The 26,996-nt window shown below is 34.5% G+C and overlaps 1 long non-coding RNA gene across 1 annotated transcript; it reads left to right on the forward strand.

Moving 5' to 3' along the window:
- The first annotated feature begins 3,421 nt into the window (after positions 1-3,421).
- Positions 3,422-17,751, forward strand: LOC121376505. The gene is made up of 2 exons (XR_005958460.1): positions 3,422-3,539; positions 17,518-17,751. It is a non-coding gene; the product is annotated as an uncharacterized LOC121376505 (long non-coding RNA).
- Positions 17,752-26,996: the final 9,245 nt, after the last annotated feature.

The raw sequence follows: 26,996 nt of genomic DNA on the forward strand, positions 1-26,996 counted from the left end.
AACCAAAAAACAAACAAGAAATTACAGAGAATTTGGCTCCGCCCACAGGGGTATAAGGGGTTTGTCCAACGGTAAACAACCAATGAGATTAAAGAATTTTACATGAAGGCGAGATAATAAAAAATGTTGACCTCAAGACAGATGCAGCAATGGTTAAAGGAAGGGACAATTAGGCATTTGACCTGGTATGCATATTCAACGATATATAATGCACATTATTGCTTATTTTGTACCATCTCAGTGAATACGCCCTCTGGCGAGCTGGTGGTTACGTAATACCTAACGTGTCACGTCAGGAATTAGTCTTCGAACTGAAGAAACAAAACATACCTGATTTTTGCAGATGCATCGCAATATTCTGTAATAATAGTCATCCCAGTAAGCCAGCAACAATTATACAATTATATATTATTTTTAATACAAAATCAACCAGCATGTCAAACTGTTGAAAAACTGTATTATGTTTTGTACATAAATTAACCCACGTACTGAAATAATAATCGGAGTGTTTTCTTAGTTAATTGGTCTTTTCTTTCCGTGGCCTGTACCTGTGGTTCCTGATTTGCAGGTGTATATTTAGACGGTCCCCAGACACTGTGTCTTGACACACTAAAAAGACATGCCTCTTTTATTAAGATCACAGGGTATTGTGTGTTATCCGCACGGACACCCCTCTAATCGTCCTGCTTTACTACTGTAAGTAATTCTGTACAACCCTTGATTAAGTACTTTCCCATCTAAAATCACAAAACTGACCAATTACGTAGTCCCAAAGAAAATCAAATTATCACTTGGGTATCTTGAGTGGTCGTTTTTGCTCGAACGTAGCATACCAATAGGCCTAATAATTTGCATTTTTTTCTTTGGTTTTTTAAAAAAGAAAAATACTATAACTCCATTTCGTTCTATTGATGCAAACTGAAATATATTTAATTAAATAGTTTATTATACTATCAAGTCATTTATGTTGTTTTACAAGTCAGGTTGATGAAAGCGAAGCACCTTGTTGTAAATTAGAGCGTTTGTTTACACTGTGCATAAAGGAGATGGGCGGAGCTGACGTCACTTCGCCCCAAGCTATACCACCGGACGTCACAAAAACGAAACAAAATGGCTGCCCCCAGTTAGCAGGAATAATCATGTTTGTTTTTTATTAACTCTAAAATTACGCCTTTTTCATTTGTATGTGTTGGTGGTCCGGGTATGCATCTTTCCAACACATAAGGCTCTTGTTTGAGTTTACTCTCCCTTTAAACACATATTGGCAAAGAGTTCAGTAAATTAAAAACTATGAGAATAGTTCAAAACCCAAGTCAAATAAATATTCCAAATTGTTAATGACTGATTATAATATATATAATATTGGAACTAAAAAGTTACCAGAAACAAAAATTAGAATTTGAAAATAATATTTCAAAAACTACCTTTAATAACATAATGCAATTCGTATACCTACCATACCCGAGAGCTTGCGTAGGAAGAAAATATAGGCCTACCAACAAAATATTAAAATACTGATAGAGAAGAACCAGCAAGAACTGAACAAAAAGAGGAGGTAAATGAATTCTGCCACGCTACATGATTTACTAAACCTGATCATTTGAGTTCACAAATGAATCTGATGTCAGCCTATTGTTTTAATAGCCATCTTTAATTCTGACTTTGGTACCAGTCACACACCCAATCTTGACATAATGTACATTCAAACAGTTCAGAAGACCCCTTCATGAACTGACTGATTGTGTTCTTAGTAAATCTTAAAATTGTACCTCTGTGGCAGAATTAATTTAGCTCAATATAATATAATTCGTCCATTTCTTGCTTCTGCTTCTTGTATGATACTTTGTTCGCATATTTTCATCATATGCAAGTTAAAGGAACGGAATGTGCAAGAATGGAACTAGTACTGTTGCATTATATTGCCCATGGCAATTACTGAAGTTGATGTCTTCGTGAATTTCAGTCATCACCTCTTTTTGTTCATATATTGTATGAGTTAGTGGTCAGACTACGATCTTGAACTTTTCCCACACTGAGTGCGCAAACAGAACAGGAGAACTCAAATAATTATTCCATCCCTGTTCAACAATAAAGAGGTAGACCCATGTTTTGGTATTAAATATGGCTAACACATTAGCCAAGTTCACTCAGGCTGCTGACATTAATAGTGAAATTCCATAGCCTGTAGAAAAAGTTTTATTTTTAGAGCAAAAATGCAAAAAAGACCTTTATACGAAGTCTATGCTATCTGAACGTGTCATTTTCATGTTCTGTGACCCAGAAAACCCATATATTGATATTTTACATGGGGTATAGGATCTAAAACCTACAAAATACACGAAATGAGATGAAATTTGGCAGCCATTTTGAATAAATTAAAGTTCCGGATTAAAAAGTGGTCGTAGACACACACAAAAAACCCAACAAGAATCCCCCCCCCCCCCTCCACTGGATTCGTGTTCAGTGACCAAAATGGTCATAGAAATGACAAAGCATAGTTATCTAATGTAGAAAAAAGTATTTATTTGCCCAAGCCTAACCTAAGTTAACCACCCAAAACATAGCTAATCAGCAGCGGTCATTGTTGGTGACTTTGCAGTTGATTAGATATCGGGAAAAACAAAACAAAGAAATAGGTTTTCTACTACGGCTCTATGTGCATGCAACGGGCATCTTGTCAAAATCAGGGCGGGTTTCCTCTCTTAGACTATGTCCAAAGTACCAAATGTTTCACATTCAGTGGTCGATGATTAATAAATCATGTTCTAGTATTGTCGTTAAACAAAAAAACGTCAAAATCTGGCGGGAAGTGAACCTTTGCGTGCGGTTACAAAGTCAAGGCCACACATTTCGTGGACGAAACACAGATGACACGGACACAAATCGCTACATGGACCGTAACTAGCCTAGATCTATATTTCGTGTCGGTATTGGCGCTGATATCGATGTCGGGCTAGTGTCGTTGCGTGTCGATGGATTCAGAAAGCAAGAGTTTCGTTGGCACCCTTTGTGTCGTGTCGATAGCGTTTCGGGTAGGCCTAGACTATAGGCCCTATGGAATTCCAGCTTTAATCGGGTAGCGTACAACTGAAACTGCAAATTTGGGGGCACAGACAAGCATGTCACAATATCGCTCATATTTAAACTAAAGCCACTCCATTAAATAAAGTACTCTGGAAGAAAAGTAATTAAACAGTTGATATATTTTGTTCCAGATGATTTCTTTTTAACTTTTATGCAAGTAGTCATTAATCTGCCATCGGCGTATAAATACGATAGTTAGCATAACATATCAAAACATAGTTCGTGTTAATAATACATAAATAAATCATCATTAAAAAAATACGTGTTATATTTATCTAATTATATTATTAATTACCATTCTACACTAATTAAAAATATTTCCAATCGTATTCATCTTAAAATACGCAAAAAAAATAAAAAATCACAACTTTTCACGGTCACTGACTCAAAAGCTATCATGGCGGCTTTGTCAGAATTGAAAGGACAACATAAAATTAACTAATTATTAACTCAAAGTAAGTTTATTGTTGGTTTAATAGCATGCATACACAAATTACCTTAATATAGATACAAAAGTGTACTGTCAAAATGATGACATGTTTGTAAATTACGTAGGCTATTGTCATTCAGCATTTTTAGTAATAAAATTCGGTTGCCAGTTGAAAATAATAAATCGCCAGTTTTTACAGCCGCGTTACAGTTGCTTCTTTTCGTGGGCGTTCGTAGGCATTTTTGCAGAGGAGGCAAACATGTTGACACGTAATGGAGTATATAGGTATGGTAATGCAGGCTTTCTGTCAGAACCTCACCTGTGGACCCATTTGGGCTAGCCTATTTCTTGTTCCAGCCAGTGCACTACGACTGCTAGTTCACCAAGGTAAACATCTACGGTCCGTTTTTTAACATTTTGACATTTATTGGACCCGATGTTTACAACTTGAACAGCAAAAACAAGCGTGCAGTTTCCGCCCAGATTTCAGGCGGAATCGATACAACCATGGAATTAATTATTTCGTGGCGAAATATGAGATGTACCAATAAATATAAACACTTACTGTATAAAGAAAACTTCCCGAGTCACGTTTTACGCATAAATAGACAGTTTGTTCCAAATAGTAATCCTGCATTAATCCAATTTTCAGTTACGAACAAAAATTCGAATATTCCCGCCGGCCATTGTGAGCATATTTAAAATGTGATTGAAAACTGTTGGTGGAATCGGATTATTTTTATTATTATTCGTCTCGGGTTCACGAGTTTATTCCACGATATTTAATGGAATATCACGTTTTATAATAATAAATAAATAAACTTAATTAATGAATAATATTGTTTAAAAATCAATTAATTGATAATAAATTAATAATAACAATTAAATTTAACTGAATAAAACTCCTAAAATAACTAATGACCAGTATTATAGCTAAAAAAAGAAATGAAATTAAAACAAAAAAGAAGAGAAAAAAAAGAAGAAAAAAACCTTTGAAACACATGTAAGCAATGGCCTGTAATAATAATATTTAAAAACAATTACTAAAGGAAATAATAATTTTGGAAAAAGTAAATAAATGAAGGCCTTAAAATAAGTAATGACCTGTACTAACAATCATTATTTTTTTAATAATAATAAAAAAATAATAATACACCCCAAAACTTTAATGTGATAATATTATTAACAATGCTTATAATGCAACCCACACAAAGCACATATGTAGAAACAAAAATAACAAAATAAATAAATTTAATAATCAATTCCATTCAGTTCCGCAATATTTCTTTTTACGTAAAATGCTTGATACGAATAATTCTCGTTCCGCAAAATTTTCATTCCGCATTTTCGATGTGCCAGGATAAAAATAGTTTTCAAATGTTTAAATGTGTCATCTTCAAACATCTAATCCTGGAAAGGTTACCAAAGGTATTGTACTTAATATTTTTGTCTAAAATTTATTAAAATATGTTGTTGTACGTGTTGAGGCTCTTAAATAAAGCACATATGCCTGATTTTATTAAATCGTGATTGCAAATGGAAAATTCGATCCAATGGATAAACGTTACGGCACAGCAATAAACATCACAATAATAAATATCGTGCCGGAGACGTTTATCTTGATGAACTATACGACTGCTAGCCCGAGTACTCTGACTGTACGAGAGCTAGACAGACATTTTGACAATTATACGCTCTCATTACAGTCGGAGACCAAGCTATGTAATTATATTTCAATCACTACCCACCAAAGAGTAAAAGATGTTTTATTTCAATCACTACCCACCAAAGAGTAAAAGATTTTTTATTTCAATCACTACCCACCAAAGAGTAAAAGATTCCTGCTCTAATACAACAATCCTATGCTTGATGTCAAATACTTTAATCGGTCATTTTCGTGTTCCTTGATTAAAAAAAAATCCAAATATTAATCACTAATACATGCACTACAGAAAGAAACAGAGTATTCAGGCTATACGACTGCTGTATTAAAGGCTGTGGTATGTGCTATACTGTCTTGGATGGTGCACATAAGATCCCTATAATAACTGAAAAATATTGCAGGTTCCTTCAGACTAAATGTCATAATTAGCAAATGTTTGACATCCAAAAGCCAATGATGTGGTGTTTTAAAAACTTTTAACTTTGATACTTATTTACATACATGTAGATAAGAATCATATTTTGACTTTAAGTAAATTTATAAATACAAGTTGACCGTGCATATTTACTTTGTTTCCATACAAAATTTTTTTTGTGCCAGAACAAAATTTGTGCAAGGCAAACAAAAATTAAAACAAAAACCAATAAATGTTAATTTTTAAGATGTATGGTGTTTTTTTTCAATACAGTACAAGCATAACTGAAGTGAAATTTTTTTGAAAATAAATATTTATAAAATGAATCCAAATGGTATGTCAGTCATGTTTCCCATGAAATCACATTTGTTAAAAAACAAGTAATTTTCTGCATCTCATATCTCATAGAAACTTACCTGTTTCTTTTTAAAACTTTATACAACATATTAAATGATATATGATATCAAACATCATAGATAATAAGCGGAGTTAGACAAGGGACATAACTGATATTGCATTTTTTTGTTAGTAAATATTGTATTTTGTGATTATTTTTTATAGATCCAGGTTTATGACACATTATTAATACACAGTCAGTATATATATATATAAAAATACATAAAGATTACATTATTAAAAAAATTAAATAATAATACCACCCCAATTATAAATAAACTTTTTGTAAAACGCTTGGGGTAAAAAATCCACGGCTCAGGTCTATTTTTAGCGAATCAGATGTGTGACATAGTATGCGGTGGATTCCACTCATTCTGTTAGTAGATCAACATGGCGACAACAGAGGATGATTTTTCGAAAAATGCTAGTTAAGACATTTTGGTCTTATCACATTTGTCCGTCTACTCAAATGGTACCTCAACTGGTGGTGAGGAAGGAGAAAATCTTTCAGGAGTACTTCGCTATCAGTTTGAGCTGTAATACAACAACAATAATCTGTCGAGCCAAATGACTATATACTGAAGTTGTAAACGAAAATGACCCAGATGGTGAAACACTACTCACTGATCTTGAAAGTTGGTAAGACAAATTTGGAATTATTCTTAATTATAGCGATGGTATAATATATATTATATTGTCAAATAATGATGTTGTTTTTTTTCCTTATGAATTAATTTATAGCCAATAGAGGGTCAAACTTTAAGACAGAATATCCCTGTCTAGACATTTTCAAAGGTTACCTATTGTCGTGTATATATGTATTTAAACATGTAGGTTTCCACAGTCGCTCAAAAACTGGAAATGCTTTTTGTTGATTCTTTTATTTTGGGTCATTGTAGTTCTATCATCAAAAGGCAATTTGTTCAGGCAATTTGTTAAAAAATTAACAATTGGGTAGGTGACATCTGAGAATATTTGCCTAAAATAGTAGTAATAATACAAGTAGCTTGACAACATGCAGATTTCATTATATATAATAAATAATACATTGTACAAAAGGAAACAGGACAAGATTGTTAAGAGTTTCACTGGAATATTTATTTACAACTTGATACACACTATATCTCACCAAAATTGCTCATCCACCTGACCTGATAAATTAGTTTTTTCCATAAAACTTCATGGAAAGTGCAAGACATGAAAAGAAAAAACCCCATTTAAATGTACATTTTGCAGTCCTTGGCTTTTGAAAAACCATGGCGAGTTAAAAATCGCACACCTCAAAATTCTAAGGCGAGTGAGAACCAAGAATGATTAATTATGAAGTAATTGGTACATGTAAATGTAGAGACATGTTGCAAAAATGAACCAACTAATTTTATGTTGTTTTGTTCATTAGTGTAGCCTTGATTTCTTTTCCCTTTCAGGAATGGAGTTATTAAAAATGTCACAAGCAGTGCCCACACACAATTTTAGTACCTTTTGAGTATTGGATGGTTTGACAAACGTGCAGCTAAACATGTCTAGGAATCGACTTTACATGAATTTCATTATGTACATCAAAAATGATTAGGACAGCTGAGATAGAAAAAACCCACTGGCTCTGAAGAGGTGGTTCAATTAGAACTATATGACCCAGACATCTCAGGTGTGCACTACCGACTGAATTAGATCCTCCATATTGTTAAAAAAATAAAATAAAATAACTCATTAAACATAGGCCTACAATTAGTTCAATTGATAGTTTTGGTTGGGGCATTGACATTCATATGGCATTTTTAATTCGATAATTACGCAACCAGTCTCCCTCTCTCATCATTTTGTAAACACATCATTTGACCTACCACTTGTCGTTACCGTTACATTATTGATCTAGAACGATTACAAACTCCGACAAAATCTGTCATTACAAAGGATTTATTCTAAACATGGGATGCCATAATAAAGATAATCTAAAAACAATCATAATTTAAGACAACATCAGAAATGCATAACAAGTTGTCAAGTAGACCAGCATGTGCGTGCAGCCAGTTCCAAGAGTAAAAAAAATCTGATTGGTCAATATGCCACAGAGTAGGCCCCTACTGAAAATCAAATCATGTTCCAGTCACATGGTCTGAGACTTTCTAACAAACGTATTGAAACAAACAAAAATTAAATAGTCTGCTATGATCATTGATTACTGTTACTATATTGTGTACATATATATGTATATATAAATAATTTGAATTTTTTTTTTAAAATAAAAAAAGAAAAATAATAGACATGAAAAAAACCCATATTTTTTTTGTAAGCGAGACCTAGGCCTATTCCTACATACCTATTATAATTTAGTTTCCTTCATTTTATTATTCCGTCTACTTTTCAGTTGTCTTCGCCTATATTTAATTTCTTTTTAATTTTTTTAGAACGTTACACACTTGCCATTTTCGGGACCTCACGTAAACTTTGTAGGCTAACAGTTATGAACTAATCGAGACAATTTTACCGACTTTACCGCTGATTTCCATAACGAGTTCATTTGTGTAGGCTACAGAAGCCAATATTTAATTCACTTCTTTCTTTTTTTCATAACTATATGAACAGTATAAATGAGTTATCCTTATCAGACGTTGTGATCTATTACATACAAAAGTGGACCGTTTCGAATTAATAATAAATTAAATAGGCAAAGAAGTTTTGATCGGATTGGTACGTCTTTAAAGATGTCTATTAAACCAGTGTGTTCCAATTTGTATAGCAAAGATAAGTACCAGTCGTATATTAAAAGCTTGCATGGACGCTACCGTTCAGGGCACATTTTTCTTCTGATATTATTAAACGGGTCTTTCATAAAGTAAATAGTGGCAATCAGTAGATATACACAATTATTTTATGTGCGCTGTTTGTTAAGTGTAACATGCGTTATTTTTCACACTCGCCAGATTGAAATTACGTGAGCTGTATGAGCGCGATCTCACTCGCATACCTTAAAATACAAGGTCTGATTTTAATTTTAATATACCCGGTACATGTATTTGTACATGTAAACTCTTTCCAACCAGGGTTCCATGACTGGTATAGCAAACGATATGGTATTTGCTATCTTGTCTGTAAGATGGTGCATATAAAAGATCCCTTGCTACTAGTTGATGGTATAATGAAGTGGGTTTCTTCTCTAAGACTATGTGTCGTAATTACCAAATGCCTCATATCCAATAGCCAATGATTAATCAATGTGCTCTAGTAGTATCCTTAAATAAAAAAAACTTTTTATACATGTTAAGTGCAGATTTTATCACCTACACTGTTTTTAAGAGCAGTCTTTATGGTTTCATGCGAGCAATTGCTTTCACTTGCATATACTCACAATTTCTGCGTGATTGAAAACTGCTTGCCTCATCACGTGCTGGTTTCGCTCATTTATTTTACTCAAAATTATTTTGAACTTCTATACTGAGAGCAACCTGATTTCATAATTCTTGTCAACATTTTAATTTGGGGCACAGAAGGAAGAAAGAAGAGCACTTGTTGTCATTGCTGCACATGATAAAATTTGAACCCTGAGAAAACCTAACATCAGATGAAGCAGCCAAGACACTGTTAACCCAAGATGCCACAGCTTGTGCATCTATTAGAAGGTGCATACAGTGTTCAAGGTCAAGGGCCTGTTACGCTAATTAAGTCTTAGGACTCATGTCTGCTCACAATGGCCAACACCTTGTCTAACACAGGCACCATGGACATAAAGAAAGCTGTTAAACCCAATCCTGATTCATCTCGTTTATAAGCTCTCAAATTCATTATCATAAGCTATGTTAATACACCCAGGGCATAAAATTTGGCACAAACGATTTTGTCGTTCGTCTGTCGGTTATGCAAAACCAATATCGACATGAACGACGGATCGTTCATGCAAAAACTATAATCTCTTGTCAGAAAATGTAAACTGACATGTTTTGGCTAATATAACTATTTTTGGAATAAAATAATAAGAGAATGGGCCTAGCTTTGCAGGTGTGAGAAAAAAAACAATGTAACAATCCATTCTGGACCCGAACATTTATTTGGGGAATCCCCTATTCGGTTTTTGTTTTTTTTACATCATATCGGCTTTTGATTTACAAATGACGTCACAACTTAACTACGTGGTCTCGTGGTAAATATTCTTGCGCACAATAAACTCGTGCAATAAATAGGAAGCGAAAAAAACGTGAGGTTCTGTATATTTATTTACTTTTTGACACCTGTGTGGCTACGTTGAAATATATGCATTAATTCTGAAACATGTATTGTAATGAAAAGCGAAGAAAATAGTACATTTAGTAAGAGACTTTAAAATAACGAAGTGGAAATTAGAACATGATGAAACACTGAGTTGCAGCATCGATTGGATCGATCGAGGATTCGCAGAACTTCGGGTCTTTCTGTTCAGATCCAGAAGCTCAGTGCTTCCGGGAAATCCCTGTTTTGTTCAGACTATTGTTTGGCACCAACAAGTACTCCCCTGTAATAGAACAGATGGGGTAGTGTGCTGAAATGTAAATAGCAGCTTTCTAGTTAGCCCGAGTACTCTGACTGTAAGCGAGCTAGACGGACATTTGGACATAAATACGCTTTATGTATTTTTTTGGCAATTCCCAACAACCAAAAAGTTGGCAAAGTTTTTCGCTCTAATACCACAACAATCCTATGTTTGATGTCAAATACCTTTGCATCGATCATTTTCGAGTTAATTGATTAAAAAAAATCCACATATTCTGGGTTCTTTCAAGTTAGTCCTAGCATACCACATAATAATAATAATTTAGTATTTATGATAAGAATTTGGAGAAAAGCTACGAAAATCGCCCATCTTAGATTCTCATTTGATTACCGTTGCCGGTTAACATTTTCATTTGTATCTGAACCACTGGAGAAAATCATTTGTGCAAACACTAAAACCACACAAATTTTATGCCCTGACACCATGTGGCTAGCCCAAAGCAGACCATGATAATTAAAAATGATGGAGGGTGGATGGGGTTAAAGCTTGAACTAAAGTACTATTTTAACATAAAATGGCCTGGAAGTTTGAATCACTGCAATCTCTGCTATATACAAATATACATACAGTGAAACCTGTCTAGACCGGAACTCTGTTTGAACCTAATATTTATCTGCTTTAGACAGGATCCAATGTATAGACGATAGCATTTTAGGATTTAGAAATTCAGGACCATGAAACTGGGCCCGTTGTGACAATATTCTGGTTAGTTCAGGGTCTGGTTTAGACAATTTTTTACTGTATATATAGATATCTCCAGGAGAAGGCCTAAGGGTTGTCAATGGAGTTTGGTCCTGCCTTCGATTTAAGACAGATTCCTTTAAAGCACTAACATTTTCAACTTAGCATTTAAATGTAGAGTTTCCATATTGTTCTTTTGTGCATGGTGTTTCCAGTGTGGATGGATTAGATATGCATCTAACTGTATGTACAAGTTACAAATCACAATGAAGTTGACAAGGTGGGAAATAGTATGTATACAAACTGCCAGTGATCAAGGGAAGACTAAAGAGGTTAGTCATCCACAAATTCTGATACACCTCACACACATGTTGACCGGTGTGTTGCTGAGTTTTGAACAAGTGTTTTCCCAGCTCCACCCATAAAGGAAAGCATGTGCAGATGAGGAAATGCCATTTAGCTGAAATAGCCGGAGGAACCTCCAAGATGGAGAATCTAAAAAGGCCACAGGGCAGACCAACAGAGTATAACTGTGTACAATTACAGACTAAACAAACCACAAACACCATGTGGTGCTGTCTGGCTAGCTTCCACTTGCAGCACTATACAAATTGTCACAAGGTGTGAAATCAAGCTGCTGGAATTTCCCTGAAGAAATTTAATAATAAGTTTTGTAGACATTGATAAATCTGTGAAGGCGGGATGTAGCTCAGTAGTAAAGCACTTGCTTGATGAGTGGTCGGTCGAGGATCTATTTCCATTGGTGGGCTCATTGGGATATTTGTTATTCCAGCCAGTGCACCACGACTGGTATATCAAAGGCTGGTATGTGCTATCCTGTCTGTGGAATGGTGCATATTAAGAAATCCCTTGCTACTAATGGAAAAAATGAATGTTTGACATCCAATAGCCGATGATTAATAAAACAATGTGCTCTAGTGGTGTCATTAAACAAAACAAACATTAATTTGAACTTCTGATAAATCTGAAACTGAATGGATCTTTGCTAAAACATAATCTGGTTTATTAACCATGATCAGCTATTGGATGTTAAAAATTTGGTAATTGTTTTACTCACAATTGTCGGAGGAAACCTGCTACATTTTCTCATTAGCAGCAAAGGATTTCCCACAGTCAGGCCAGCACAGAGATGGTCTTTGATATACCCAGTCACGGTGCACTGCAGGGCTTGAACTTGATGACAGCACCGATGGTAATTGCCGGTCGTTGAGATATAAATTGCTGTAGGTAGAGAGCATCACCGATGGTACTGTTATGCCATCCCATCGGTAAAGTTCCTCAATAATGGCAAAATGTATACACCTGGTGTACATTAACTGCCAATATTTAACATTTGCACATTTAAAATGTCTACATACGACAAAATAACATTTCAGTCATGGTTATTTGCTGCAAATGTCACTTTAAAAAAATATTGCCATATACTCTGGCTCAATATAGCCGTCGGTGGGTCGTTTCACCCATGGCAATGCTACTACAAATTGCTGTGTGAGACAAATTCTTACGTTCGAGCCCTGCACTGGTTGGGATTGGGGGAGGTTTGTGGACAGTCGTACAATGGGTCCACTGAGGTGCTTTGATACTACAGAGCAAGTACCTCAGATGAGCACTCTACCGAATGAGCTAGATCCTGCCCATTATTCCACTCGTACATATATACAATGTATGTATAAATTTGCAGTTTGCTACAGCTTCTGGTAATTTTAGTTATTTTTCTCTCACCAAAAATACATCGACAAGAACCGTTTTGTGGAATAAAATAAATCAGCATTTTAACAAATATTAGCATTTCGAGCTTATTCCACATATAAATGTACATTCACACTGTTTATTTATAGCTACAGCTTTTATCTTATGTTAAAATAGTCTCTTTCCCATAAATTCACTTTAAAAAGCATTTCTGTTATATACAGGGCTAATTCTGGGTCGACGACAGAAAAATTTGCCAAATTATCTATCAAACTTAATTTGTTTAAGAAACCCAGTTATTTTGCCAAATTAAAATATAATTTGCCAATTGTGTTTGAAATTTGTGAATTTGGCAAGTGCCAGAGCTATCCCTGCTATATAATATGAAAATTAAATTATCACTTGATTATACATGTATAAGAACAAAATACATAGAGAAATTTGCTGCAATTGCAAAGCAATATATACATATGTTACAAACATTAAATGGATATGATTTTTATTATCACAATGAATAAGTGACATATAAAACTGTTTACATGAAAGACTGATTTAACATCCCCACTGTATCTGTGTGTTATCCAGGTGAAATTAGTTATGTTGCTCACGTCAGAATTATTTATTTATGCTTGTTAAACAATAGTTCTATTCACAAAATATGGCTTAAATATGTTTATCCCCATGATGTATAATTTTATAGGGCAAGATGTTACCAAACAGTTCATAATTTGAAGTAAATTCTGTGGGAACACATTTCCACAGCCCTCCAAATAAGTTGCTAACGATTGGTCAAGCCTTGTATTTTCACTTGTCAGTATAAAAGGACAAGTGCTTATTTCAAACACTGTTAATCATTGGCTATTGGTGTCAAACATTTAGTTGTATTGACAGTCAGAGGAAATTTGTCATGGGGCACTGCTTGGGACGACATAAAAAAAATTGTCCACCTAAAGGATTCAGTGCTTGGACTAAAGCAGTTCTATTTTTCGTCCAGGGATGGGGTGGAATTTCATCATACGTTATCAAATAAACAACTGGCACAATTGGTTAGAATTATTTGAACACCTGTTGTGTTCACCAGGATCTATACCGTACAATTTAATAACTATTCTGTTTATTTGTTCTTTATGTACACATGAAAACAAACATCAACCCCAACATGTTACATTAATTCCAGGGTTCGATCTTAACGATAGTCTGAGACTACCAGAAAATTAACAGGACTACCTGAAGCTGCAAACACGTAGTCCGTCGGACCACCTGGAATTTTAAAATGTATTTAGCACAAATGAAACGTTTTGTGGATCTATGCTAACCTACACATGTATTTCAAACAGCAGAAACAGGCTTGTTCAGAAAACAATTGTATCGTAATTAACGTGACTGGTCCTCCATCATATCATATTCATTTAGGCTACAGTAAGCAATGCAGTTTTCGTTTTAACTGTAGCCGCATTCTGACAAAACATGTGCAAGTTACACATTTTGTAGTATACGCAGTCTTCTGCCAAAATACAATCATCTTGAATTTGGAACATAACGGGATTCCTCGCATATTTTCATAGAATGGTCGTTTAATTTACCAACGTCACATCGGAACGAAAGAACTGCGAAATTGACCATTCTTAGCAAAATTATAATTATGCATCGATTGGCAATTGTCGCTGTTTTCGTAAAACGGTACACGCGTCACCGAAGTTAAATTTAGGCGAGGTGTTCAGATAGAAATGCCGTTATGGAAATTGCCGATACATGCATATTAATTTTCACGGAGTTACAAAGATGTAATTTTCCCCATTTTAACGCAAAACCGCTTGCATGTTTCAATCAACTTTTCATCTCAGATTACATCATTTAACAATATTTATTATGTTTGATTTATTATATTAGGGCTGGCCAAAATTTCCAAACACAAAGTGCCTGTTTACCCCTTTTGTACACTTGCAATTTTTGTAATTCCGTAGTCTGCAGCAAGCATGTGTGTGTGTGAGGCCCTGATTATTATATCGAGTACCGTATGTGACCGGAAGTAGGCCCACGTCTTTGAATAAGCGCTCAGACATTTAAGAAATTAGGCATTTGTTCCTAAATCATGGTATTTTATGTCGGTGTCCGTTAAGTAAATTGCTGAAAACGTTGAAAAATCGAGAAAAAGCTTTTTAGAGCGTTACGATCCAGCACGTTACTAAAATGGATAAGTAGACCCTTTGTAAAGTTAGTTTTTGCTTTATCTAGTGAGCTCGCGCAACACACGTGTGACGTAAAACGAGGTCAGGGAATTCCCACCGCACGGTTGGTTTTTCACTAATGTAGTAGCGTTTATTATTACAAAATTAGGTTGTCCATCTGCAAGTTTTCGCATTTGTTTCACAATTAAATTGATGTATTAAATATATATGCAATTAACATTTAATTGACTAAATGTTAAAGAACAGGGAGTAGGAGCGCGTGCAGCAAAATTTTAAACGGGATCAAAGCAGTCTCCGCCTGAGTGTGTGTCGGACTCGGACTCAACGTCGAGAGTGCTAAACGCTGGGGTTTCTATGGAAAACCGATGGTTAAATTTAAATGTCGAGATATGCCATGTCTTGTATTTACAAGTAAAATTCATCCTGAAAAATAGAGTGGTATACTTGTTTTAATATTTAAATTTGACCGTTATGAACCCTCCCCTCTCAGAAAAACAACAAAACAACCCAGATCAACCTCCCCCCCCCCCCCCCCGTTAAAAAAAAAACCCCCATAAATAAATAAAATGTAATGAAATGAAATAATAATAATAATGCTATTCACTGTGAAATCATTAACCAGTAGATCTAACAGCATTGTGTGGACTCCCATGTCCAGGTGACATTTTATCTATAAATAACAATTTAAATATCTATCAATTACACTTCGTCTTATGGCGTTATTCGGGAGCATACACATTCTAAAAATGTTGGGTAAGACTTTTTATGCAATAGACGAACTTGTTGGTCTATTTCAACATTGAAAAAACGGGGGAAAGTGCAGTAATAAACTCTGGATTGTATACTAGTATAAACAGATTTTATGGCTATACCATCACGGGTATTTTTTCGTCTTGAAACAAATTTTATATTGAAATTAGTTTCCGGTATACTTCGTAATTCACCCAAATCATTTCGTATACCCTCGGCATAATCCCGAATGTTTTCAAATTCTTTTTTCAAATCATTGGCTTGATTTTGCAAGTAAGGTTTTGATTGGTCGAATGAAAGCGTAACTGGACATGAGCTCCAACAGGCTGCTGTTAGATCCACATGTAATAGTGTAGCTAATTTTAATTAGATTGATCATTCTAAAGTGTTAAAGTTTAAAAAAAAAATCATAAACTCATTTCCAATTTTGCTTCATGCTGATAACAATTTTTGTTGGGGTTCTTTTACATTCACAAACTAAAGGAAATAAACATATTTAGTAATACAGGGCTTACAAGTGCTTTGTGTGATGTGAATTTTTTTGAAGCACACAATTTAATTTTGATTTAAACTGCTTACGTTTTGGGACTAGGTAACAATTATTTTATTAAAGCAATACAAGCTAAAATATTATTGTAAAGAAATATTTTAAACTATTTTGTCCGTTATCTGTTATTCACTGTGTTACAATATTCATAACCCAACTGGAGTAGGTAATTAAATGTTTCAGTTTCGCATGACAAAACGGTAAGTAATTTACAGGGCCGGTGGGGGATGGGGGGCTTGTAAAGATTTTATATGAAATATATATACAGGCGCAGATCTAGGTGTCCTGATTGGGGAGAAGAAACGCCCCTAATAATAACAAGGCCACTGAGCAATGTAGTAGGTGTACTAATAATTTTAGTTCATATTTAACAGGTCAAACAACATAATTTGATATAATGTTCCAGCCTGAATATTGATTTGATGTATTTTAGTATGAATTGATATATTATAATTAGTAATAGTATGTACAGAACATGCACGATGATTCACCCAGTACTAAATTATCAAAATAACCATAGCGTTATTTTAACTTCAAATTATTACAAAATATGGACCACCTGAAACTTCAAGGGACTATCTGAAATGAAAGCCAGGTAGTCCTGTTAACACCCTGAAAAAATGGTGAAGATCTAACCCTGAATTCCATCATCTAAACTGGAGGAACATTTAACTGTTAACATTTCCCCAAAGTTAAACACACTAATGCAATTTTTTCTTTACACTGGCAACCAATAGTAATGTAAGTGCCAATCTTAATGTGGATGCAGTGCCTTTGTTCCCGAACTAGTTGGCCACAAATGATGATGTAATAGTGCAAATTTTGCAATGTACCTACATAAAAATAACATTGGTCCCAAGTTTGTCACTTTATTGCTAATCTGTATGTGAGAGTCTTAAATTGTAATACAATATTTGCAAATAAAGTGGGTATTTAAGGGGTTTTGTGTGAACTTTATGAAAATGACATTTTCACACGCTTTAAATTCTGTTTTGTAAAAGGCGTTCACGCGGATAAAGATGAAAATTCCGGAAAAATATTTCTATTAGGTTGGGTGCCCTGCATCTTCAGTGCTATAAATATTTTTAAAACTGAATGTTAACAAAAACATAAATTTTCTGTTTTAGGTGCAAATGTGGAAAATATGCAATTATGGATACAGCACTGTGTGTAGCTATAGCTTCTACGACATCTGGTCATTTAAAGTTGGAACATTGAAAGCTGGGAATGTTAGAGTCCAAGATAGAGGAAGGTTTGCTGGATTTGATATCACTTCATCACACAGCATGGTCATCAGTTTGTCAGTGTGATGCAATGAAGCAATGTAACCTACATGATTAATAAAGATATTGTATATAATATACATACATGCTTTTGTGTCCATTAGTCACATTTATTTTGTTCCTAAGATCATAAATAATAAATTTTTATGTTGTTGAAAATGATCTACACATGGTTGGACTTAGTGCAGTAATAAAGAGATTGCTTAATGCATGGTCAGTTTGGGATCGATCCTTGTCTGGCCCATTGGGCTATTTCTCATTCCAGCCAGTGTACCACAACTGGTATATCAAAGGCTGTGGTATGTGCTATCCTGTCTGGGATGGTGCATATAAAAGATCCCTTGCTACTAATGGAAAAATGTAGCAGGTTTCCTCTCTAAGACTATATATAAAAACTACCAAATATTTGACATCCAATTGAATAGTCGATGATTAATAATTAATGTGCTCTAGTAGTGTCGTTAAACAAAAACATACTTTAATTGATTTTGAAAATGACAGTAATTTTCAAGTGTCCTAAATGTGGGTTGCACATTCTCGTGGGGGGGGGGGGCATACAAGCCGTTTAAAGCATATATATATATATATATATATATACTCTTCAAAAAAAGTAGGGGAACTCTTTAATAACAATTTACAATTGCCAAAATTGTAAGGTATATTGGCTGTGGGGAATGGTTATATAATAGTAAATTAATTGGGCAAAAATTACAACTGGTAGTTCAGTATTACAGTAGGTTTTATGACCACCAAAGATCTTGAAGGACGATTGAGGTCAGAAGTGAAATTTAAAAGTTGAAGTAATTTTTATCAGTAGTGGGAGATACCGCCACGATGTGTCAGACATTCATTCAGTTGACGAGGCATACTGCGTATGAGTCTCCCAATGGCTAGTAAACGTGACGACAATATGGAGAGGAGTTCTGTCGGTCATAGTGATACCACCCCACATCATAACCAATCCACCACCAAATCTGTCATGAAATCTCATTGTGATGTTAGCGTGCCGTTCATTTCGTCTTCACCAGACATGACCACGCCTGTCGAGGAAATCCAAAAGTGAATAGGGACTCGTCTGAAAACATGACATGTGACCAGCGACGAATACCCGGTTTTGACGCTCCCTACACCATTCACATCTGTGAACAATGTGATGATTTGTCAAGGTAGGCACAACCTGGGGACGTTTAGCATGAAGATGGGCTGCATGAAGAGTTTTTCTAATCGTCTGGCCTGTAACTCGGACACCAGTAGCCTGATGAAGGTTTGCAACAATTTGATTTGCAGTTTGAGCTTGATTTCTTAAGTGTCTAGTTATGGATGAATTGATCCTGTACTTGTGTCGTTTCCCTGGGACAACCTGAATGGGGTCAATCGACAACATTTTGGATTTGTTGGTACCTGTTCCATAGTCTGCTAATCAATGACTTTGAAACATTGAAGGTGTTGGCCACTTTACACTGACTTCTACCCGTTTGCAGCATGCCAATAGCTTGTAGACACTCATCGCGTTGCATACGCCGTATCACAAATTCAAACAATAAAAATAACTAAAAACAAAACAACAACTGTATGATCAACAGAATGAAAAAGATTGACAGAAATGTTCCACAGTGATTAATCGGTCTTCCTGGAAATTGTCAAAATCAACAACGTTCTTTACTAAGATGTCTGTGGTCAAAATGTATGTTCGGTCTTAATGGTTGATATTAACATTTCAGGTTCCCCTACTTTTTTGGAAGAATATATATATATATACCAGACCTTGTCTTTTAAGGTGCGATAGTGCTCGTACAGCACACATAATTTCAATCTGGCAAGTGAAAAATAACGCATGTTACATTTAGCAAATGGCACACGTAAAATGATGTTAAATATTTATTGCCACTATTTACCGTATGTAGCTGATAGAAAGACCTGTTTAATAATACCAGGAAAATAAAGAATGAGAACGGTAGCATCTATGCAAGTTTTTAATATTTGATTGATACTTATCTTTGCTATACAAATCAGAAAACATTGGTTTTCACAGACGTACCAATCCGATCAAAACTCCTTTGCCTATTTAATTTATTATTAATTAGAAACAGTCCACTTTTGTAAGGTACTACATCATGTCATCTGAACGGCTAACTCATTTATATTGCTCATATAGTCATTAAAAAAAAAAGGAATTGCATTTAAATAGTGACTTCTGTAGCCTACACAAATGAACTTGTTACGGAAATCAACGGAGTTGGTAAAATTGTCTTGATTAGTTCGTAACTGTTAGCCTACAAAGCTTACGTGAGGTCCCGAAAGTGACAAGCGTGTAACTTTCTACTTTCTTTAAAAAAGAAATGATATTTAGACAAAAACAATTCAAAAGTAGACAGAATAATAAAAAGAAGGAAAATAAATGATAATAGGTATGTAGGAATAGGCCTAGGTCTCATTTACAAAAACTGGCGTCGTGGCAGGCAATCGGTCTACAGGCTGGTAGGTACTGGGTTCGGATCCCAGTCGAGGCATGGGATTTTTAATCCAGATACCGACTTCAAACCCTGAGTGAGTGCTCCGCAAGGCTCAATGGGTAGGTGTAAACCACTTGCACCGACCAGTGATCCATAACTGGTTCAACAAAGGCCATGGTTTGTGTTATCCTGCCTGTGGGAAGCGCAAATAAAAGATCCCTTGCTGCTAATTGGAAGAGTAGCCTATGTAGTGGCGACAGCAGGTTTCCTCTCAAAATCTGTGTGGTCCTTAACCATATGTCTGACGCCATATAACCGTAAATAAAATGTGTTGAGTGCATCGTTAAATAAAACATTTCTTTCTTTCATTTACAAAAACAAAAAATTATCTTTTTTACAGCTATTATTTTTCTTTTTTTTAATCTTTATAAAAAATCAAATAAAACTTTCATTTAAATATTTGTATTTCAACCATAGGTTAATGAATGTACATCTGTTATGCCTCCCCCCCCCCCCCTTTTCAGATATTTTGCTTTATAATAGTGTAAATATAAAAGTATGCGCCCCCACACACACACACACGCACACACTTTTTGGCACCTTCCTATGCCACTGTTTTTATTACATTTAGCCTAAATGTTAATATCCCACTTCAAAAAGTCGGGACTGAACTTGTGTCCTGCTTCTCACAAGTAGGTAGGTAACTAGGTTAACATGCTCACATATCACTTCCTCACCTATCGAGGTACCATTAGAGTAGATGTACAAATGTGATAAGACCAAAATGTCCAAACTAGCGTTCATTAAGAATCAGCTGTTTTTAGCAAAATCATTCTCTGCTGTTGGCATGTTGACCTACTAACAGAATGAGTGGAATTCGCCTGATTCTACGTTACAGGTCTGATGCGGGTCAAATCAACTGAGCAATGGGTTTTTTTCCAAAGCGTTTTACAAATAGACACTTTATTAATAATTGGGATGGTATTTTTGTTTTTCATTTTTAATACTGTAATGTTTATGGGGTTTTTTTTTTTAGATACTTATTAATAATGTGCCATAAGTGTGGACATACGAAAGCATAGTTTTATAAAAAGAAATTTTTATTTACGGTTATATGTCGTCAGACATATGGTTAAGGAAACCTGCTGTCGCCACTACATGGGCTACTCTTCCGATTAGCAGCAAGGGATCTTTTATTTGCGCTTCCCACAGGCAGGATAGCACAAACCATGGCCTTTGTTGAACAAGTTATGGATCACTGGTCGATGCAAGTGGTTTACACCTACCCATTAAGCTTTGCGGAGCTCTCTCAGGGTTTGGAGTCGGTATCTGGATTAAAGATCCCATGCCTCAACTGGGATCCTAACCCAGTACCTACCAGCCTGTTAACCGGTGGCCTAACCACGACACCACCGAGGCCGGTACATAGTTTTATAATCATTTAAAGCTAACATTAGTCATACGATAATGATAAAAGTGATTAATTTTGTCAAAAAAATTATGTCAAAAAATTTCTGCAAAACATTTGGGTATGGTGCCATACCCAAGTAATATTTTTGGGGTATGGCATTTTAACTGTTTTATTCTCTGGCAGAAACTCTGCAATTTATTTTCGTATTTAAATGGTCATACTGAGCATGGTTTCTGCCAGAGGTTAAAACGGGTATGGCACCATACCCAGATGTTTTTGCAGATTTTATTTTTGTAAGTTAACCTTTTGACAAAATTAATTACTCATCATTACTGTGTGATTTTCTTAACCCTAACCCTAAACTTCACCCATTTTCTTTATTAGGACATGGCATACAAAATGGTCTGTGCTTAACCGAGATGGAGCCTTCTACTTTTTTTTTTTCGAGGATGTCCACAGCACTTGCTGGGGGGGGGGGGGAGGAGAGGGTTGAAGGCATATTTGTATAGGCTGCATGTATGTGTGTATGGATTTCAAGTGTATGGGCTGAATATATACAGTGAAACCTTTCAAATCCGGACCCTCGTAAACCAGAATTCCCTCAAAACCAGACATTTTTCATCTTCCCTTTTTAAAATATCTGTGCAGAAGAAAACCTCTCTAAACTGGATACCTCTTAAAACCAGATTTTTTACATGGTCTCTAGGGTGTCTGGTTTAGAGAAGTTTCATTGTATATACAAAACTATTGGATGAAATGAAATAGCAAACTGTAACAATTATATTTCTAAATTGGACTTTGTATTGCCAATACCAGCCTTCATTAAAAGTGTTTGTCAATAATTTCATTTTGATGGCCGAAAAAAACAAAAACCTAACTATTTAGGGGTTTTTTGGTGCAGTTTGAAAAAACATTGATCCAAATATAAATAGCATTGCGATACTTGTCGTTTGTTTCCTGGAATTTGAAATCAATTTTTTATTAGTGAAACGGATCGATGGAGGGAAAAATACAGTGTAATTTAAGAATTCTTGAAGCCATCAACATTCTTCTCTTAGAGTATAAGAGTAAATATTGCTGGTTTATTGACCAATGTTTTTACAAATTGCAAATAAATATAGAAACAATTTTTATTCTCAAAACTAAATAAGTTTATGGTCGGTGAGACGTATAATGCTGCATTTTCTTTTTCTTATGTCAAGCAAAAGAAGAAGGAAGGAAATAGTTTATTTAATGATGCACTCAACACATTTTATTTACGGATATATGGTGTCGGACATATGGTTAAGGACCACATAGATATTGAGGGAGGAAACCCGCTGTCGTCACTTCATGGGCTACTCTTTTTGATTAGCAGCAAGGGATCTTTTATATGCACCATCCCATAGACAGGATAGCACATACCATGGCCTTTGATGTACCAGTCGTGGTGCACTGGCTGGAGCGAGAAATAGCCCAACAGGCTCTCTGACTGGGATCGATCCCAAACCGACCGTGCATCAAGCGAGCGCTTTACCACTGGGCTACATCCCGCCCTTCAAGCAAAATTGAAGTACACATATTTATTATTGATAAAAAGCACTATTAGTGGAGGCTTGTACAGATGGCTACATTTTTCCTATTAAAAATCGAAGTGTCAAAAAATGCAAGTGTCATATATCTATATTTGTGATAAATTAATTAGTGATCTTTCAGTGATCAATTATAATAAAAAATTGATCAGATTAGCTTTAGCAATGTGATGGCCAATTACGAAAATCTACTATCGATTGTGAGGGAAAATGTTTACTGTAAATATTCTTCCAGTTTAAATGATAAAATAGATAAATATGCTGGGGTTTGGGTTTGTTTTCATGTGTGTATAATGAAAAATGATATGAAATAGTGAACTGATTGTGTAATCGAAAGTTGATCGGTTGGTGCAAACTGATTATAACTGATGATCGATGGTGAAATTCCAACCGATTCCGATCTCACAATCCTTATAATTGCCCATGACAATTGGCATTGTCGTGGAGATTGCTATGGGATTTTAAATTCTACACAGAAGTTTTGGGCTGTGGACTATATTGAGGTTTTTTTTTTTCCCATGGCATTTTTGTTTGCCCTGGGCATTTTCTTAATTTCAGGGGTTGTCCCACATGTATTATATACATAATCAACTTTCAAGTTAATTCTGTATTCAAGTTAATTATGTAAATCCTCTTGAAGAAAATGTAAAGATGTTAATGTTCTGGCGCTTACTCATATGATGGACAGCAACAAAAACTCGAGAGATGGTGCTCATCTGTTAGATATCCACCATACAAGGAACATTTGTTTCAGACATCACTACACAATTTTAAAACATTAAACAGTAGTTGCTAATCAGTTTTCAATTACCGGGTAACCAAATGCAAGTATGTTGCTAATAAAAATTTTGAAAACAAAATGTTCCCTGCCAGGGTGAAAGAGTGCTGGGCTATGTGCCTCAAAGGAGTCGACACAAACTATTCTGCCCATCAGGACCAAAGGAAAGCAGTCGAGTCTTAAGATGAACACATAAAGGAGAAACTCTTTGAGCCCTATATGGAATTTGTGGCATATACAGCAGCATTTGTTTGAGCCATTGGGATCCATGGCTAAGCATTCCAGTGGCGGATCCAGAAAATCCATTTAGGGGGGTGCCAATGACATGAGGCAGAATGCCAAGGGAACTTTGGGGGAGATTTGGAGGGGGGTGAAAATTAATATATAATAAAATTATATAACTGTCACAAAATTAAGGGGTGGGGGGCCCCTTTAGATCCACCTCTGCATTCTGCAAAGGAGGAGAAAAAGGGGGGTGAATAAAGATACCAAAAACAGAATTAAAAAACAAACAAAACTGCCCATTATTTTCCAGAAAATAAATGAGAATAGAGCATGCACATTTAACAGGCCTTTTCTCACTCTTTTATGACGTAAAAAGACGAGAAATACATGTAGGTTTACTATTCCAACGGTGATGGTTGAAGTTTAGCATTAAGATCAGTTTCTCACAAATTCTTTAAGTCCTGGATCAATGAAACTTGGTTCATAGTATGTTTATCATAGTGCACCAAAACGTTTTTATGCTAGGTGAGGTATTTAATTCCACAAAATAATTTAATTCTTGTGCGTTTTGAAAGCCTGAAGCAAGCCTGTGAATGTTAGGTGAACCCTAATCATGCTCATTTTGAAATGCAGGAATTGCAAGTTAACATAAGCATGGGTTTTTTTGTTTTTTTGTTTTTTTTAATTTTATTGTCCCCAGAATATAAAAAGGCAGTGTCAGGGTTGGGGTGCCCTGAGCTCACTGTCTCACAATATTTTTTAAATTTCATATGATATACACAGTTTTATATACATACATATAAATGGCAAAATATATACACACGAATAGATAAAATCCATGTATATTGTTGTTGATATTTTGTTTGTTTGGTTTTTTTATTTTTATTTTTTTAAATTATTATTTTCTGGGTCCAAGAAGGAAAAAAGAAAGAAAAAGGAGATGTTATGTACGGAATTAGTATTGATACAAGAAAGTATTATAAAAAGATGTGTGAAGGAGTATAAAGTGGGAAGAAGGTATTTTAGAAATAAATATATCTCAATATTTGATAGATTTAATAAATTTTTATGATGTTTGAAATAAATTATACCACTGCTCCCATATTGTCTTGAAATCTTCATAATTACCATTTTTATATAAGATACATTTTTCAGTTTCCAACTTTTCTTTAATTATAGTTTTTAAGGCAGAGAAGTTTAATTTTTGTTTTTGTATTTTCATGGAATAAATATAATATTTTATGTTAATAATTAACCAATTTATTGCATATGTATTTGTTTTTTTAAGCAGACCCAAAATGGCAATATGTTTATCTATAATTATGCACTCTTCTATAGTATTGAATATCCAGTTTGTAATATCTTTCCAAAATTCTTTAACATAGCAACACTCATAAAATAAATGTTCAATTGTCTCTGGCATACGATTACAAAAAGTACATTTATTTGAATTAATATAATGTATTGTATATAGAAATGTGTTAGTAGCGAGAAATCTGTGTAGAATTTTATATTGAAACCAACGTAAAGTTGTATCTCTAACGCATTTAAATGGTATATTGTAAAATATATTCCATTCTGCTGGTGAATAACAAAAACCTTTATTTTTATATTATAATTGAGACTTTGGAATGGTTTTTGTGTAGCATAACAATTTATGTATTTCTCTACATCCCGTTTTGTCTTTAAGAAGTTGTTTTAGCTTGTGGGGGTAGACTGGTTTTTCGTTTATAATTGACTCGTTTATTTCATCATTATGTTTTCCATATATTCCTATGAAACATTTCACTGCATTAATTAAAGAAGCATACTCTAGAAAATTTGTTTTTATATTAAATTTTGCAATAAAATCGCATAGATTTAGAAATCCTCCATCAGTATTAACTAAATCACTAATGAAACAAACTCCATTTTCTGCATATTTTTAATAAAAAATAGGCTTCTTATTTATTAATATTTTACTGTTAAACCAAATGTTTATACCAGCTATATCGTTTTCATTTTCTATTGGTTGTTTACACTGGATGTTTCGCCAGCTATCTAGAACATCTTCCCCAAAAGGGTTAGTCATATTTTTTATTTTTAAATTAATAAAATGATCACCATATATAATTAGTTCTTTGGTCGATATACCTGTAACTGACGAGAACAGACATGCCAGTTTTGTGTTGTTTAAAAATAACCTTCTTATCCATGTTGACTTTAATGATGTTATAAACATAGATAATTTAATAATTTTTAACCCCCTGTTTTTATGGTCCTGAATTATAACATCTCTTTTAATTATGTCAGGTTTATTTTGCCAAATGAATTTGAAAAATCGCTTATTTAACTTTTCAACTAATTGTTCTGACATGGATGGTAGTGAAATTAACAAATTTGTTATTTTTGGTAATATTAGTGATTTTAACACTGTGAGTCTGCCTAATGGTGTAAGTTTACGGGCACTCCAAGCTTTTAATACAATTTCCATTTCTTCTATTTTTGGCTCGAAATTATCTTTAATAATATCTTGTAAATTTAAAGAGAAATTAATACCTAATAAAGTAAATTTAATTGAACACCATGCTAACTTCCATCTAGAATGATGAAACACTTCTTTTGAATATCTTTTCCTGCCTATCCATATTATCTTTGACTGAATAATTTAGCTTCAGACCAGATATTTTTGGAAAGAAATCCAGTGTAGTAAGTGTATTATACAGGGAATTTGGGGATCCATCCAAGATAAAGGTAGTGTTGTCGGCATATTGAGAAATCAGGAATTCTTCTCCCTCAATATTTATACCTTTGATTTCTTTATTATTACGTATTAAAATTGCAAGTATTTCCGCACATATTACAAATATGTCAGGAGATAATAATAATAATTTTTTTTTTCTGTA

The sequence above is a fragment of the Gigantopelta aegis genome, chromosome 2 (genome assembly GCF_016097555.1).
Source record: "Gigantopelta aegis isolate Gae_Host chromosome 2, Gae_host_genome, whole genome shotgun sequence".
NCBI classification, from domain to species: Eukaryota; Metazoa; Mollusca; class Gastropoda; order Neomphalida; family Peltospiridae; genus Gigantopelta; species Gigantopelta aegis.